Consider the following 16,410-nt stretch of genomic DNA (forward strand, 5'->3'; position numbering starts at 1 on the left):
ACTTAAAACCGAATCGATCACTACCAATAATTTTTATAAACAAATACTTATATTAAATGATGATGAACCCGTATACATAAAAATTATAGAAATCCTCATACTACGATGTAGTACAAAAAGACTTAAAAAACCGAGAAATGATTGTATTAACTCAACTTTCAAAAAAAATTCCCGCCACAATTTAATAAACAACTAACAAAACTATGTACCCAGTATAGCGATGTATTCGGACTAGAAACCGAATCGATCACTACCAATAATTTTTATAAACAAAAACTGATATTAAATGATGATGAACCCATATACATAAAAAATTATAGAAATCATCATAGTCAACAAGACGAGATTCAAAAACAAGTTCAAAAACTCATTAATGACAAAATACCCAAAAATTCACTTCCAAATTCGGAAAAGAAAAAATGGCGATTAGTTTTTGACTATCGACAGATTAAAAACAACTCTTGTCTGATAAATTTCCACTCCCTAGAATTGATGATATTTTAAATTAGCTAGGTAGAGCAAAATATTTCTCATTCCTTCACTTAAGGTCCGGTTTTCACCAAATTGAACTCAAAAAAAGTTCACGGGATTTAACATCCTTTTCAACAAACAATGGTTCATATCGCTTCACGCGATTACCTTCGCAAGCATTTCTTTATATGGATGATTTAATAGTCATCGGTTGTTCCGAAAAACATATTCAGAAGAATTTAACTGAAGTTTCCGAGAAATGTAGGCAACACAACCTAAAGTTACATCCTGAAAAAAGTTCATTTTTTATGCACGGAGTCACTTTTCTAGGACATAAGTGCACAGATAAAGGAATCTTTCCTGACGACAAAATATACGACATCATTCAAAATTATCCAGTCCCACATGATGCGGACAGAAGATTCATTGCATTTTGTAATTATTACAGACGGTTGCTAAATATTCCCGTCACATAACAAGATTATGTAAGAAAGATGTAAAATTCGAATGGACAACTGAATGCCAAAAACGCCTTCGAACATCTTAAATCAGCATTAATAAGCACAACTCTGTTACAATACCCAGATTTTAGCAGAGAATATTGGATAAATACAGATGCTAGCAAATATGCTTGTGGAGCAGTCCTAACACAAAACAAATGTGGACTACAGCTTCCAGTTGCGTACGCCTCAAGATCATTTACAAAAGGTGAAAGCAACAAGAACACGAACTTGCAGCTATTCAATGGGCAATAACACATTTCAGACCATCTATTTATGGTAGACACTTCACCGTCAAAACCTACTTATTTTCAATGGTAGATCCAAATTAACACGAATGAGACTTGAATTAGAGGAATATAATTTTACGGTAGTGTAGTATGCACACATATTGAATACCAACTGTACCAAGACTACTTAAAGGGTGCACACTGTAACACTTTGTTGCAGTGTTTACATAATCAAACATGCCCCGGTTATAAACCCAACTGTCCGAAATATGAACCGATCGCTATGCCTTGGACTACCTACCGAAAGTGCTAGCGTCGGCAAGTGTGAGAGGCAATCCGCCCCTTACACCAATGCGGGAAATTGGCAAATAGGATGCAAATATAAATTCTGAGTGAATAGAGTGAGAGTAATAGGCAAACGCGGAGGCCAGAAAAACAAAATAAATAAAAGAATTGCTCACATTAAGTGGCTATTAACCACAATTACGCCGTTCACATGGGCAACAACAGAAAAATTAACTGCTGAGCTTGATTTTTTAAAAGAATGCCTCCAGCTACGTAAACCAAATACCGCAACTCACTCGAATAATATTAAAGTTATAAATGGAAAAATAATTAATAAACCACCATCTCCAAAGCCTTTGCCGTGTAGCGGCGCCTGAACCGCTTGTTTGTTTTGGCTTGAAAACTGGCGATTATTTTTGTATTTAGCGACCTTTGGAGAGTAGCCAGATGCCTAGCCAAATTTAGTGTCGGAAATTAGTGTATAGCAAAAAAAAGTACTAGTTAGTATTTTTGCGGGTGATGCCAGATAGTTCTGCAATCAGCTGTTGCTGAGAAGCTTGTCATAAGCCGAAATTTTTCAGCTGTCAGAAATTTCTAGAAAAGGCCGCAACCGACGCCGCTTGATTTTTGAACTTCCTTCTTAAATAAACCGGCGTGGCAGTCAGACGTGTGCAATTTTATCCGTTCCCAATCGGCAAAGTGGGGAAAAAATATATACACGCGGTATTTCGAAGTGCTCGCAAAGTGATTTTTCCCGCCAATAATTCAAGCAAAGAAGTGAGTTGTGTGGGGTTTTCGCTAAGTATTTTTCAAGTGCTGAATTTTCAATTTCTTTTAAAAGGCTGAAATTGTACGTTACCTGATACGGCCGCCACAGCCGCCACGGCAAACCAGCACGAGCGCATGTGCAAGAAGCCCAGTTAACTTTCGCCGACGTTCCGGGGAGCACCCACATCAGCCAGCAATTGAATCTGTCCTGTGGAGCACCTACGCTGCCCAGCGATTCGGAGTCGCCCTGAGGAGCACCTGCATTTGCCAGTGATCAGCAGTTGAAGCAGGGAGCACCCCCAAATTTTATTCAGTGATTAGCAGTCGCAGCAGTTGAAACAGTGAACTCTCGTTAAATTTAACGAGGAATTACCTCGGCCAAATAAGCATTATAGGCTAGGGAAAAATAAAATGTCCAATTAGATCGGCCCTAACCCAAATTCAAATTTAAAAAAAAAAAAAAAATGTAAAATCTAGGCTTGGGCTCGATCTTAACCTCATTTGTAACCTAAAAAAAAAAAAAATATCCAGCTTGCGAAAAATGTTCACGTGCATATCAGCCAATCAGCTACACTGGGAGAAATTCCTAACCATGTGTTAACGTAAATCAAGAAAATGTATTAAAAGAATGCGATTGAATATTGAAGTGACTATAATTTTGTTATGAAAAAAAAATTAATTTAATTAAATAATTAATAAGATTTAAATTAAGTTATGATTCATCTAGTGCGCGATTAATTTACGGTTCCTATCTCCCTGCAAAAGTTTTCTTAAATTCGTTTTGATTCAAAAAAAAATTAATTAGAAAATGTTTTTGAGTGCACATATAATATAATATATATTATATTATTTTATTATATACAATAATTATATAAAATAATAACCATGTCAAAGCAGAAATGCCTTGATTTCTTTTCCAGCCTACCTACGTCGGAAGATCGATCGTCCGCCGAGGAACCAGCTGTGTGAGTTGTTTTACCTTTATTTCAAATTATTTAAAAATTAAAATATTAATGCCAATTAAATTCTCATAAACAAAAAAAATATATATATATATATATATCAATGCCGAAAATTCAAGAAAGCCATTACTTCTAAAATTAACTATGAAAAAAAAAAATTTAATTTTAAATAAAATTAAAAGTAATTATCTAGCGATCCACTGATGAATGATGAATTAAGAATGAGTATTAATAATCATGAAAGAACAAATTATTTAATTTCCTTGAACATATAATTATTTATTTATTTTTAAAGATCATTTTGTTTAATATACCCTATACTTATTTTTAACTATTTTTACTATACATATGTACTTTACATTAATAATTATATACACCTGTGAAGCCCAGTATTTACCCATGAGGTTTAACGCGTATTATATTTTATTTTTTCTCGCCGAAATTGTTTCTCTCTTCCGTAAATTATCTAAGAAAGATAAAATGTTACTTGCAATTGAATTAAAAATTAAAATGGAAGCTTAATGAACTAACTAACTGAACTTGGGCAGTATGCGAGCCAAATTACATCTACGGCGACGCAAACAACAAATTTCTCTCTCTTTCTTTTACACTGTCCCCTTTCATTAATATCTCAAAACTCTTCTTTTTTAAATTTATGCATCTTTTCTTTCTGGTTAAGTATCTAGCTTTTGATATTGTCGCATGCACGCTCAATTCTGATTTTATTAATAGTAATACGTAGACAGTGTCAAGATCTGTACGAGCAAGACCTCCACCCCCCAAGCCGACGAGCTAGAGCCGGAATATTTAGCGTGCCCAGCCAATACAGATCCTTGAAAAAATTAAAGTACTTTGCACTTTAGTCGAACGTTACACGCTCAGCCGAAGAAACCTTACGTCTGCCCGAACGACTGCCCTGGACCACTGGACACCGCAGCATAAAAATACACATGCATAAGAAGACCTGTGCGAAGACCGGCACAGGCCCCGCCTGAGCTCGTAGGCTCGGGACATCTGCAGCAGAGAATTCAACAAGAGCGAGAGGCACACCGCCCCTTGCGCCTTCGAAGGAGCGTCAGCGAAGCCAAGCCGGCGACGACCAGCTGACGCGGGGAACACCGAACAAAAAAAAAACATTTTATTACCATTTGCACTGCGTTGCATAGTTTTTTAATTGCACTGCGATGCATATTTTTTTAATAATATAATATAATTTTGTAAAACTGAGCGGACTCTTTCTGCCCACTTAGAAGTATGTCCCGTAAAGCCAACGAAAAATTAGGTAGAACATGTAAACACAAAATTACTCATCTCAAAACAAAAATATCTATTTAAAAAAAAAAAAAACAATTTAATCATATTATTTCCATGAGCCTATATACATGGCACATTAATTATAATTTGAGAAACAGACCAAAAATAATTGGAATAAATTATAAAACACCCAAAATGGGTTAAGTAGACTCAACGGCAAACATTGAAAATAAGGTCGAATCTGAAAAAATTGATACGGAAATGATCACAACAATGCTAATAATAGCAGTTATAATGTTAGCAAATGCGCTTTTAAAATTATTTAAATTGCACAATAAGATTCCAAAGTCAAGCAAACGACTTGGACAAAATTTAAAACTTGCCCATCATAATTGCGATCATTATTGGCATTAATGAAATAAAAAAAAAATGTATTAACATATAATAAAAATTACATTAATTCCCAATATCATCCTTATTTTTTTTTAAACCAACAATGATCACTATATAAGCCATGACAAAGGTCTATAGGAATGACCCAAATTTTCAACATAGAATTCTACAATTGGTCTCAACGACCCCGAGGAGCATATTAGAGCTCGAATACAGTTACATTGATTTATTCAGGTTAGATATTTCACCAATGATTCATTGCTCGTGAACACAAAAAGGAATTGTATTACCAACAATTCCAGGAGTTTTTGTTGTTTAAAAAAGTAAATGAATATTTAGGACGAACACTAGATTTCGTCCCTTACAAAAAGCCTTAGTATTGAATGGGAGGAATTATTTACCCATACCCATAAAATTAAAGAAGCATTTATTAAATCCTATAAAAGTTTAATCCAAAAAAGGCCAATACAACAAGAGGAAAACGTGGAGGACAAGCCTATCTAGGTACTTTTCGTGGTAGAGGAGGCCGTGGTAACTACATCGGTCAATACCAATACCAAAACAATGGATATAACCGATACAACGGATATAATCAAAGTTATAATAACCGGACCAACAACTATAATAATAATATAATATAATAATAATAATAATAATAATAATAATAATAATAATAATAATAATAATAATAATAATAATAATAATAATAATAATAATAATAATAATAATAATAATAATAATAATAATAATAATAATAATAATAATAATAATAATAATAATAATAATAATAATAATAATAATTTTTACAAACAAAAAATTAGATTGAAAGATGATGAACCAGTTTATATTAAAAACTACAGAATTCCTCACAGTCAAAATGAAGAAGTAGATAAACAAGTCGATAATTTAATCAAAGATAAAATCATAGAACCTTCAGTTTCAGAATGTAACAGTCCATTATTAATTGTACCCAAAAAGTCACTACCCAATTCAACCGATAAAAGATGGCGTTTAGTAATTGACTACCGCCAAATCAATAAGAAAATCTTATCCGATAAATTCCCATTTCCAAGAATAGACGAAATTCTCGATCAGCTAGGCAGAGCAAAATACTTCTCATGTTTAGATGTAAGGTCAGGATTTTATCAAATAGAACTCGAAGAAAACTCTCGGAATATAACGTCATTTTCCACGAGCAATGGCTCCTATCGTTTCACGCGATTACCTTATGGCTTAAAAAAGGACCAAATTCTTTCCAAATAATGATGACAATTGAATTTTCAGGTATCGAACCTTCACAGGCTTTCCTTTATACGGATGACCTAATTGTCATCGGTTGTTCAGAAAAGCATATGATTAAAAACCTCACAAACGTTTTTGATTTATGCAGGAAACAAAACCTTAAATTGCACCCAGAAAAGTGCACATTTTTCAGACACGAAGTTACCTTATTTGGGCATAAGTCTACTGACAAAGGTATTCTACCAGACAACAAGAAATATGAGGTCATAGAAAAATACCCAGTCCCAACGGACGCAGATAGCGCTAGAAGATTTGTTGCATTCTGCAATTTTTACAGAAGATTCATTACAAATTTTTTTTCGATTTTTCACGACACATAACGCGATTATGCAAAAAAAATACAACTGATGAATCCAACATTATTACAGTATCCCGACTTTAATAACAACGGATGCAAGTAAACAAGCATGCGAAGCCGTTCTAACACAAGAACATAATGGAAACATCTACCAGTACATTCACAAAAGCAGAAAATAATAAAAACACAACAGAACAAGAATTAGCAGCTATACATTGGGCAATTTAGACCATATATATACTGAAAAAACTTCACAGTAAAAACAGACCACAGACCACTAACCTATCTAATTTCAATGACTAACCCAAGTTCAAAACTAACCAGAATGAGACCCTTTGACTAGCACTGAAACGCCACAAATGGCTTTCGACAGGATAAAGTTGGATACGATCGGTCCACTACCCTAATCTGCAATTAAACAAAATTTCTTGTAGCAATACCAATACCAAATAGAAGTAGCAAAAGCTATATTTGAAGATTTTATTTTGAAGTACGGTCCAATGAAGACGTTCATTACGGATATGGAAACAGAATATAAAAATGCAATAATAGAAGAATTATGCAAAAATTTGAATATCAAAAACATAACTTCTACCGCTCATCATCATCAGACTGTAGGTTCCAGCAGAACATTTTATGAGTTCATCCGATCATACATTTATTAATTTATTTATTGATTTATAGTTAACAATGAACTGCTAACTTACACATATATGCTAAAAATAAGTCTAACTTAAACTAACTAAATATTATATGATTCAAGAAAAGCATAAATGTTTTAAGATATCCGATCAATAGAATTTTTCAAAGATATTGCAGGATATACTGCATTATAAGGGCTCATGAAGGGCAAAGTTGGATCTACAAATTGGCAAGTGAATAGGGCGAAAAGTACGAGTAATTTTTAAGAGAACAGCGTTGTTAATATAGCTAAGCAGGAGGACAGAATTCACATCACCTATGAGAAGCTTGTGCAAAATAATTACTCCGCTGCACATTCTACGATGCTTTAAATACTTTAAATTAGTATTAACATTGAAGAATAAAGTGGCAAACGCCTCACCGGGTCCCAATTCAGCTGTCGAAGAGCAAATAATAAAAATTGCTTCTGGACTGACTCGATTAATTTTTGTTGATCAATATATTGAGGGCTCCAAACACATTCACAGTATTCCAAAATAGGGCGAACCGTGCAAATGTAAAGAGTTTTTGTTGTATATACATTCAAATATTTTAATTTTTAATTTAACAATGGCGTTTTCTCTGGGTGTACTTACAGGGTCTGCTTCAGGCGTTTAATATCTTCTTTTATAGTGACAATCCGCTCCTCTGGCTCTTTTAGCGCCATAGATCCCCGCGATATTTGCTCCTTCAGCAACTGGATTTGCTCCTGCCGCCTCACCTCCCTGTTTGAATTTCAGGGTCGCGAAGAGGTTGCGCGACTCCTCCTCCTTCGAAGCTACCTCGATGTTCACCTGCAAAGGGAAGGGGGGTAAGCATGGGCAGGGCTATTAATTCTCCGATTCGATGGATTTGATATTTAATGCTTATTTTAGTTTACTGGAAGCTGGAAAAAAAATTTAAAAAGGTATTTTTCAAAGTCCGATATTAAAGCACCTTATCTGCATCATAGCATTTCTATATTTTTCAATGTGCTTCTTCTTCCAAATACACATTTCTTATGAGTACAAAAGAATAATGCCATTGGCCAACAATTATTAACATAATCTTGACTGGGAAAATAATTGGTGAAGAAAAAGTTCGCTTTATTGCCATTACTCACTAAATTAGTTTGGAAACTAACACTCCCTCTTAACAAAATTGAGTATCTGCTATTTGACATGTTTTAAGTAATAGCAAGCTGGCGAACTTTTCCCGTATAACATACGTAAGTGGAAACCTAACACCCAGAGAAAAATCTTTTTAAGTCCAAATATTTTCACTTTGGATTAAATATTTTCGGTAATGATTTAGCCCCGAGGGGTGTTGTGTTTAAATCAAAGTATCTCACACTTTAATTTTTATTTTTAAAAAAAATTTAAGTCAACAATTTTCCTGTTGGATAAGCCAAACGTGAATAATGACATTATCAAGTTTTTAGTTTATTTTAAGTAAGCTTTTATTTTTAAACATTCAAATATTTTAATTTTTAATTTTACTATGGGGTTTTCTCTGGGTGAACTTACAGGGTCTGCTTCAGGCGTTTAATCTCTTCTTGCATAGTGACAATCCGCACTTCTTGCTCTTTTAGCGCCATAGCAACTGGATGACATGCTCCTGCCGCCTCATCTCCCTCTGCTTGAAATTCAGGATCCCGAAGAGTTTGCGCAACTCCTCCTCCTTCGAGGCCAGCTCGTTGTTCACCTGCAAAGAGAAAGGGGGTAAGCATGGGCAGGGCTATTAATTCCCGGCCGCGGGACCTGACTGATCAGCGTGTCTTTCTCGCCAACTTGACAGTTTCTTTTGTCCAGTTTGGATCGGTTCTCCTGCTCGGTCTTCTGCAGGCTGTTTATCAAGTGGTTCCGAGCGGTGAGCATCTGCTGATCGAGATCGATCTTCTCCCGCAATTTGGTCATCTCTTTGCTAAACCGATCCTAAACTTGAGATTGGGTCTCCGATTCGTTGGATTTGATATTTAATGCCACTTTTAGTTCACTGGAATTACTTATTTTAGATGTGAAAACGTTACATTTTATTTTGTTATTATTCAATCGACCAATTTCGGAATTCATGTATTATAATTTAAAACATTTTATATATTTATATAAAAACAAGTAGAAGCCATTTTAAATCCAAAATTTTTAATTTTAAATCGAGCAATTTGTTGTACTAACAGCCCAATAATTTTTGAAAGCTGCAAATAAGATTTGGTTAAAAATTAAGATTGCTCTTAATATTACGATATTTCACAGATTAGTTAAGTTCTTAAAGTATGCGGGAAAAAAAATTGAGTGCTTACTTTTGGACATGTTTAATAATAGGAACGATATACAAGAGAATTAATAGCATTTGCTATATACTCACGCAGATTCTTGGGCAATCGGTGCAGATCGTCGGCGTGAACAACGATTTTGCACTTCTCGTTCACCACCACGGCCACAAACTTGTAGACTTCTTGAAGCTTTTGGGGTGCCAAGGTGCGGATTTTGTGCATGAACTCCGACTGCAAGTTCTCCAGCTTCTTGTGCTGCATCTCCAAGCCTCGCACCTTGTTCAATCAAATCGGGAATTGAGTCAGCAGCTACTCACCAGCTTCCGTCGTTGACTTAGCTTTTGGGCGCGGCATACATTTAGTCCGCTTGACAGAGTCCTTGTCCACTTCAGGTTTACGTTCATGATCGCCCACTGTATTCTCGGAGGCTAGAAGCAAGGGCAAGGAACACGCACTGTCACTGGTTACTGCCTCCAAGGGAGTGGCCCGAACTGGGGAAGTGTTTCTCTTCGGGTCACCTGCAAGCCTGCGGATAGGTATGCGACTGGTCGGGATTGATCTGGGTCTGCGGATGGTCGGGATGCGACTGGGACTGGTATCGGGTGGAAGTAAGAGCCTATGGAAAATGTTTAGCATTCACAAGTACCACGTTAAAATGATTCACTTCTACTCACCCAAGAAGGACCAATGGGTGCGGGCTTTTTAACTTTTCCCTTGGACCTCAGCTTTGAGGCCTTATTACCTATCAAAGAAATCAGAGGTCCATTAGCAATACCTTAATACCGAAATTCAAATCTTATCACGAACTGGAGCCGACATGATGCTATTTTGCTGTAGAAAAAGTGATGAAATTGTAACCGATTATATTTTGATCAACAAAACGAAAAAATATAAAAAAAAGTTTGGCCTGTATGATTCAGGATGTAAGAGGTACACAAATATTTTCTTTTGGACTGCTTCGACTTTTGAAGTATACTGAATGATAAGGCGTAGCCCTAAGTTATACTATAAATATAACTTTTACCACTGTACCCGGTGTTTTCCAGGCTACTTTACTTAGGATGGGAGTATGAAAACAAATGAGCACTATCAAAAACTGCGAAGCTTTGGATAAAACGGAAGGCATTTCGCTCTCTGATGCACATCGTCTGTGGGCAAAATTTGCATTCAGTTGCTGTTCGTTCGCTTTCCGTGTAAGTTCTCAGTTCTAAGTTCGATCTGCCTAATGTGGTTTTAGATAATATTTGATACAAGATCCGTCAATATTAGGGACTACGAGTACCCAGCTTTAGACAGTCGGCACTTTTTAATTAAATCTAATCAGGGACGTAGACAGTCTGTATAGTACATATGTACAAACAAGCCGCCCATTTAGATACTTGGTCTCATGAGCCAGGTTGCCAAAATTCCAAAGATTGTACAGCCAGCCAAGATGGAAGTTATCGAATCTATGGTAATGATTATAATCACGTTTATGAAATATAATAATAAATATAAAGCTAATAAATCAGACATTTAAATGCTATTTAAGTAGCTTACTTGTGCACAATCTTGTTGAAATCATTGAAGGAGGCGTACATGAACAGGGTGCCAAAGCAAGCGGCCAACGAGAAGAACATTTGGGTGATGGCCGTATATCAAACATGTTGAATCAGCACCTGCGACCATTGTGGCTTTAGGAAATACACAATTCCATGCCAGGCTCCTGGCAATGTAACAGCCTGGATCAAAGTATAAGAATCTTTGCCTGAGCTCCTAGTGCCATTAGACAAAAGTGTTCCGATGATAACCCAAGTGGCTAAGAGAAACAATACCAGATCCCAGCTAGGAGTTCCTAGACCATTGTCCTCCAATGTTTCTGGTTCCCGGTGTTTTCCAGGCTATTATGCTTAGGATGGGAGTAATGAAACTAGAGAGCACTATCAACAAATGCCAAGCTTTGGATGAAACGGAAGGCCTGCAAAGTAGAACGTGGTTTCGCTCTCTGATGCACATCGTCTGAGGGGAAAATTTGAATTCAGTTGCTGTTCGTGCGCTTTCCGAGTAAGTTATCAGTTCTAAGTTCGATCTGCCTAATGGGGTTTAAGATAATATTTGGTACAAGACCCGTCAATATTAGGGAATACGAGTACCAAATGGGCCTTACAATGCCAGTGTAGTACTAAAGAGAACACCTAAATGTGCTTTTGATGATTTAATCTATCGGATTTGTTTTTAATACCCCTATGGGAGCTGTTATTTTGCTTACTTTTGCTTTAGACAGTCGGCGCTTTTTAATTAAATTTAATCAGTGACGTAGAAAGTGTGTATAGTACATATGTACAAACAAGCCGCCCATGAACATACTTGAACTTGGCAATCGCCTCCGGGTATGAAATGAATGCCAGCTCCACCCCTAACCACCTGCAAAATGTCCGAGGTACTGGTGTCATGAGCCAGGTAGCCAAAATTCCAAAGATTATACAGCCAGCCAAGATGGAAGTTATCGAATCTATTATAATCACGTCTCTGAAAATATTAAAGCTAATAAATCAGACATTAAGCCATTTGAGTAGCTTACTTGTGCACATTCTTGTTGAATTTATTAAAGGAGGCGTACATAAACAGGGTGTCAAAGCAAGCGGCCAACGAGAAAAACATTTGGGTGATGGCCGCTTACCAAAAATGTAAATTCAGCATGTGGCTTTAGAAAATACACAAATCTATGCCAGGCACCTAGCAATGTAACAGCGCGGATCAAAATGACTAACATCACCTAGGGAACAGGGCCAGAATATAAGAAGCTTTTTCTAAGCTCCTTGTGCCTTTAGACAAAATTGTTCCGATGATAACCCAAGTGGCTAAGAGAAACAATATCAGATCAGATATCAGATATCAGAAGAGAAACTGTAAGATCAGATGTATTTAGGCGGCGCAAGCAGCGGCCTCGCATGAGAGGGAGAGTGTTATGCTCACATGGTAACCGAATGGTCGGCCGCGCATGCAGACATGCCGACTCAGCATTTAGGATGTGCATGACATTGTTGTGCGGGTCGAATTGCTTTGCACTTGAAGTGCTGGGAATATTCGGACATAAACAAATGCTACAATGTTACAGTGATATAAGCGGTACAGTGTGTACCCTATATATGAGCATACTACATACCACTCGCTCACATTCAAAGTTAAAGAATGACCTCTCAGAGAGATCCTCTTAAAGTTCATGTTACTTAACATAGGTTTAACATAACATAAGTATCGTATATTGGTGTTGCATAATTATTTGTATTGTGTAAGAATCGGTATAATAATATATGTGTGTTAGCGTGTGTATGAGCCTAATACAATTCAGCCAACCTGTTATACGGATTTAATGATCCTGCTTTATTTTGGAAACAATTTTGACAAATTAGTCTTATGTCTAACTTAACGGAGAAGGAGTATTTTCATGGTCTGCCATTTCGATTGCGCCAAGAGCCAAATTCAAACTGACTACCCTTAAAATACCAGAGCTTATCTTCTTGCTCTCCGGTTCTCTCTCTCTCTCTCTCTCTTGGGCGACCGGGCCTCACTCGACGACTACGCCACTCTATAAGATATCTTGCAATGCCGTCGCGCTACGAGTAGAGCAGGAGTTCCTAGAATTCATGTTTTATCAGGAACCAATGTCTTACCAGCTACTTATGCTTTAGCGCTCATCGAATTCAAATACTTCTGAGAACTGCGACACGGCCTTCCTGACCTGCACACTTCCTCGTGTATGCGTGACCCAATAAGCTTTATTATGTTTATTATTTCATAAACATGCAACCAATAACAGCGTTTCTTGTTATATCTCAACAACATTAATTTCACAATTTCTCTTTTTTTCCAATTGGACACCAACTCGTCCTCCTCCCGCCACGTATCCACGCAGGATCATGGTGCAGTCTCACACAATTCTTTTCGCCCAGCATTATTATAGGATTTACACATACACTCCCGCCAAGCATCCCCATAGGATCATGGTGCAGCCGTATGCACATATGCTCCCGCCACGCATTCACACAGAATCGTGGTGCAGTCTTACATAATTGTTCTCGCCAAGCAACCTCGTTGGATTTACACATACACACCCGCCAAGCATCCCCATAGTATAATGGTGCAGCCGTATACACATATCCTCCCGCCACGCATTCACACAGAATCGAGGTGCAGTCTCACACAACTATTCTCGCCAAGCATCCTCGTATGATCTACACATACGCTCCCACCAAGCATCCCCATAGGATCATGGTACAGCCGTATACACAAATGCTCCCGCCACACATTCACACAGAATCGTGGTGCAGAGTAAGCCATCGGAATCGGATGGAGTTCTGCCTGCACTTTACCTTTAGAGCCTTTTGATATTTTGCATTTAATGCAATTTTCTACGAAACGCCTAACATATTTTGACATGTGGGCAAACCAATAGTGCGCATAAACTTTATCTAATGTCTTCACCCAACCCAAGTGCATTACAGCTTCGTGTACGTGGTTTATTACAGCCCATCTGTAAGCTCTGGGTATTAGGGGCAGACAGCGTGTTCTTCCGTTGCGTTGGATTTTTCGATGAAGCATACCTTTTCTCAACTCATAAGTTTTTAGTAAATATTCCTCTAATTCGTCGTTACGTAGCTTTTTGATTATTTCAGAAACATATTTTGACAAGTGGGCAAACCAATAGTGCGCATAAACTTTATCTAATGTCTTCTCCCAACCCAAGTGCATTACAGCTTCGTGTGCGTGGTTTATTACAGCCCATCTGTAAGCTCTGGGTATTACGGGCAGACAGCGTGTTCTTCCGTTGCGTTGGATTTTTCGATGAAGCATACCTTTTCTTTTTAGTAAATATTCCTCTAATTCGTCGTTACGTAGCTTTTCGATTATTTCAGAAACTTCTGGATCTCGCTGTTGTTCGGCGAGTAGCCAGTTGTCGGAGACCTCGGTTAAATTTATGCGCTTCTCGACTACCTTTTCTAATTGGGAATCTTTTGGACTGGTAGAGGATTCCGAGACAGAAAATCAGCATGAGCCATTCTCTCCCCTTTCCTATATTCAATGCAAAACTGAAAAGCCTGCAAGTACCCCCACCACCGGTGTACCCTCGGCGTCAATGTGGTCTTGGAACGACTTGCCCTTAATGAATCGCAATCCGTAAAAATCACAAATTCGAGACCCTGCAAATAATGCCTGAAATGTTTAACGGCGTTCACCACTGCAAAAGTTTCTAACTCGTAAGAATGGTATTTGGACTCGACTGGAGTTGTGCATTTACTAAAATACTCGATTACATACGGCTTTTTATCTATTCGGTGCATCAAAATGGCACCATAACCAACCATACTTGCATCTGTATGCAACTCGACAGGGTGTTTGGGATCGAAGATGGTCAATACTGGAGAACTTGTCAAAATTTCTATTATTTTCTGTCTTAGTTGTTCATGTTCGTCTTTCCATGTAAATTCCTTGCATTTTTGATTAGTTTGTAAAAATAATGGTTTTAATAACTCTGAAAATTTTGGCACAAACTGCCGGAAGTAGGAAACCAATCCTATGAACTGTCTTAACTGAGGTACCGTCTGAAGAGGTGGTAGTTCCACAAGTGCTTTTATTTTGAGACCGTTTGGTCGTATTTCTCCCGCACTAACTTCATACCCTAGGTAATTTATTTTCTGTGTGAGGAATGTATCCTTGTTTATCTTAAACGAGAAACCGGCTTCCATTAAAATTTTAAATACTTCATTTAATATTGGTCCTCAAGAACTAGTGGGATGGTTCGAAGGGAGGCTTAGCTGAGGCCACCAGGCGGGTCGCAGGTTGCGGATAGCGAACGACCTTCTGGGAAGGTTAGTTGCGAATAAGCGCAAGCAAATAAGCAACCCCGGACAAACAGCGGGTATACCGATGGAGGTATACCGACAAGACGCTTGTTTGGCCGTCTTAACACCGTAGCCTTACACAACTCACAACTACCTACCTCCATCCTATCCCCCACATCTCACCTCGGTGCCGGACTAAGGTGTCATTCGACCCGTGCCGATAGTAAGCATAGACTGGGGCCCGAGTTAACAAATAGACCAGTCGCAAACGGAGGGTTCAGGCAAGTGGCGACCGTCTGTCCTAACTACGCCTTACCGGTACGGCGGATCTCTGCCCGGGCGGACTATATACTTCTCCGCAACTCGTGGGGCCCCATGAAGAAGATCAAAAACATAAAAATCCCGCAGGATATCCCTGCAACCGGTGTCAAGGAGCCGAGGGAGCAGCCGGCATTGGGGGCAGCATCGGCTGGCAAACGGCTGAACACCAGCCGCACACCACCAACGGACACCCCCAAGAGGTCTAGGCACGGCACTGGGGCTAGTGAGACGTCCTCACGGGTACCTGTTCAAGAGGGGCCTAGCACAGCAGCAGCAGCAGAAAAGGCAAAGGTGCAGGCCAGGAAGATACCTTCCCAGCCCCACCAAAACCAGAAGCCGACAACCGCTGGAGGACGACCCTCTAGCTCGGCACCACCGGTCATCGGACCCCAACCGACATACGCGGAGGCTGCCAAGAAAGCTACGCTCATCAGGGTGGCCATACTCCCGGAGGGTTTCCCGGCGGCCAGCCTGACCGCAGAGGAACTATCCGGGCTCCAGGAGTCGGTCATGGACGAGATGCTCACGTCAGCGTGGAGCGGTCCGGTCGTGTTTAGGGGAATCCCCTTAAGGGTGGGTTACCTGATTATCGACTGCCTGGATGAAGGCTCAGCTGAGTGGCTTGAGGTTGCCGTACCTCAGCTGCGGACGTGGAAGAGAGTACCCTAGAAACCCGCACGGGAGCAGACAACCCGGCACCTTACAAAGCCACGTTGTTCTGCCCGAGGAGCTCAGACCGGACCAATGAGGAGATACTAGCCTTAATTGGTTTCCAAAACCGTGTCGAGACGGACGCCTGGAAGGTCATCTCCAGGAAGAACGAAGGAGCTGGTGCACTCCTGGTCGTAGGGATGGACCAGACCGGAAGGGAT

The 16,410-nt window shown here is 38.8% G+C and overlaps 1 long non-coding RNA gene across 2 annotated transcripts; it reads right to left on the minus strand.

The window, feature by feature from the left end:
* Positions 1-11,538: 11,538 nt before the first annotated feature.
* LOC128265905 (uncharacterized) lies at positions 11,539-12,045 on the minus strand. Of its 2 annotated transcripts, none has more exons than XR_008268952.1 (3): positions 11,956-12,045; positions 11,742-11,903; positions 11,539-11,594 (listed from the first exon to the last, which is right to left on the minus strand). It is a non-coding gene; the product is annotated as an uncharacterized LOC128265905 (long non-coding RNA). The 2 variants fall into 2 exon arrangements; XR_008268953.1 differs by lacking the exon at positions 11,539-11,594 and adding an exon at positions 11,649-11,664.
* Between the last annotated feature and the right edge of the window lie 4,365 nt (positions 12,046-16,410).

The sequence above is a fragment of the Drosophila gunungcola genome, unplaced genomic scaffold (assembly GCF_025200985.1).
Source record: "Drosophila gunungcola strain Sukarami unplaced genomic scaffold, Dgunungcola_SK_2 000174F, whole genome shotgun sequence".
NCBI lineage: Eukaryota > Metazoa > Arthropoda > Insecta > Diptera > Drosophilidae > Drosophila > Drosophila gunungcola.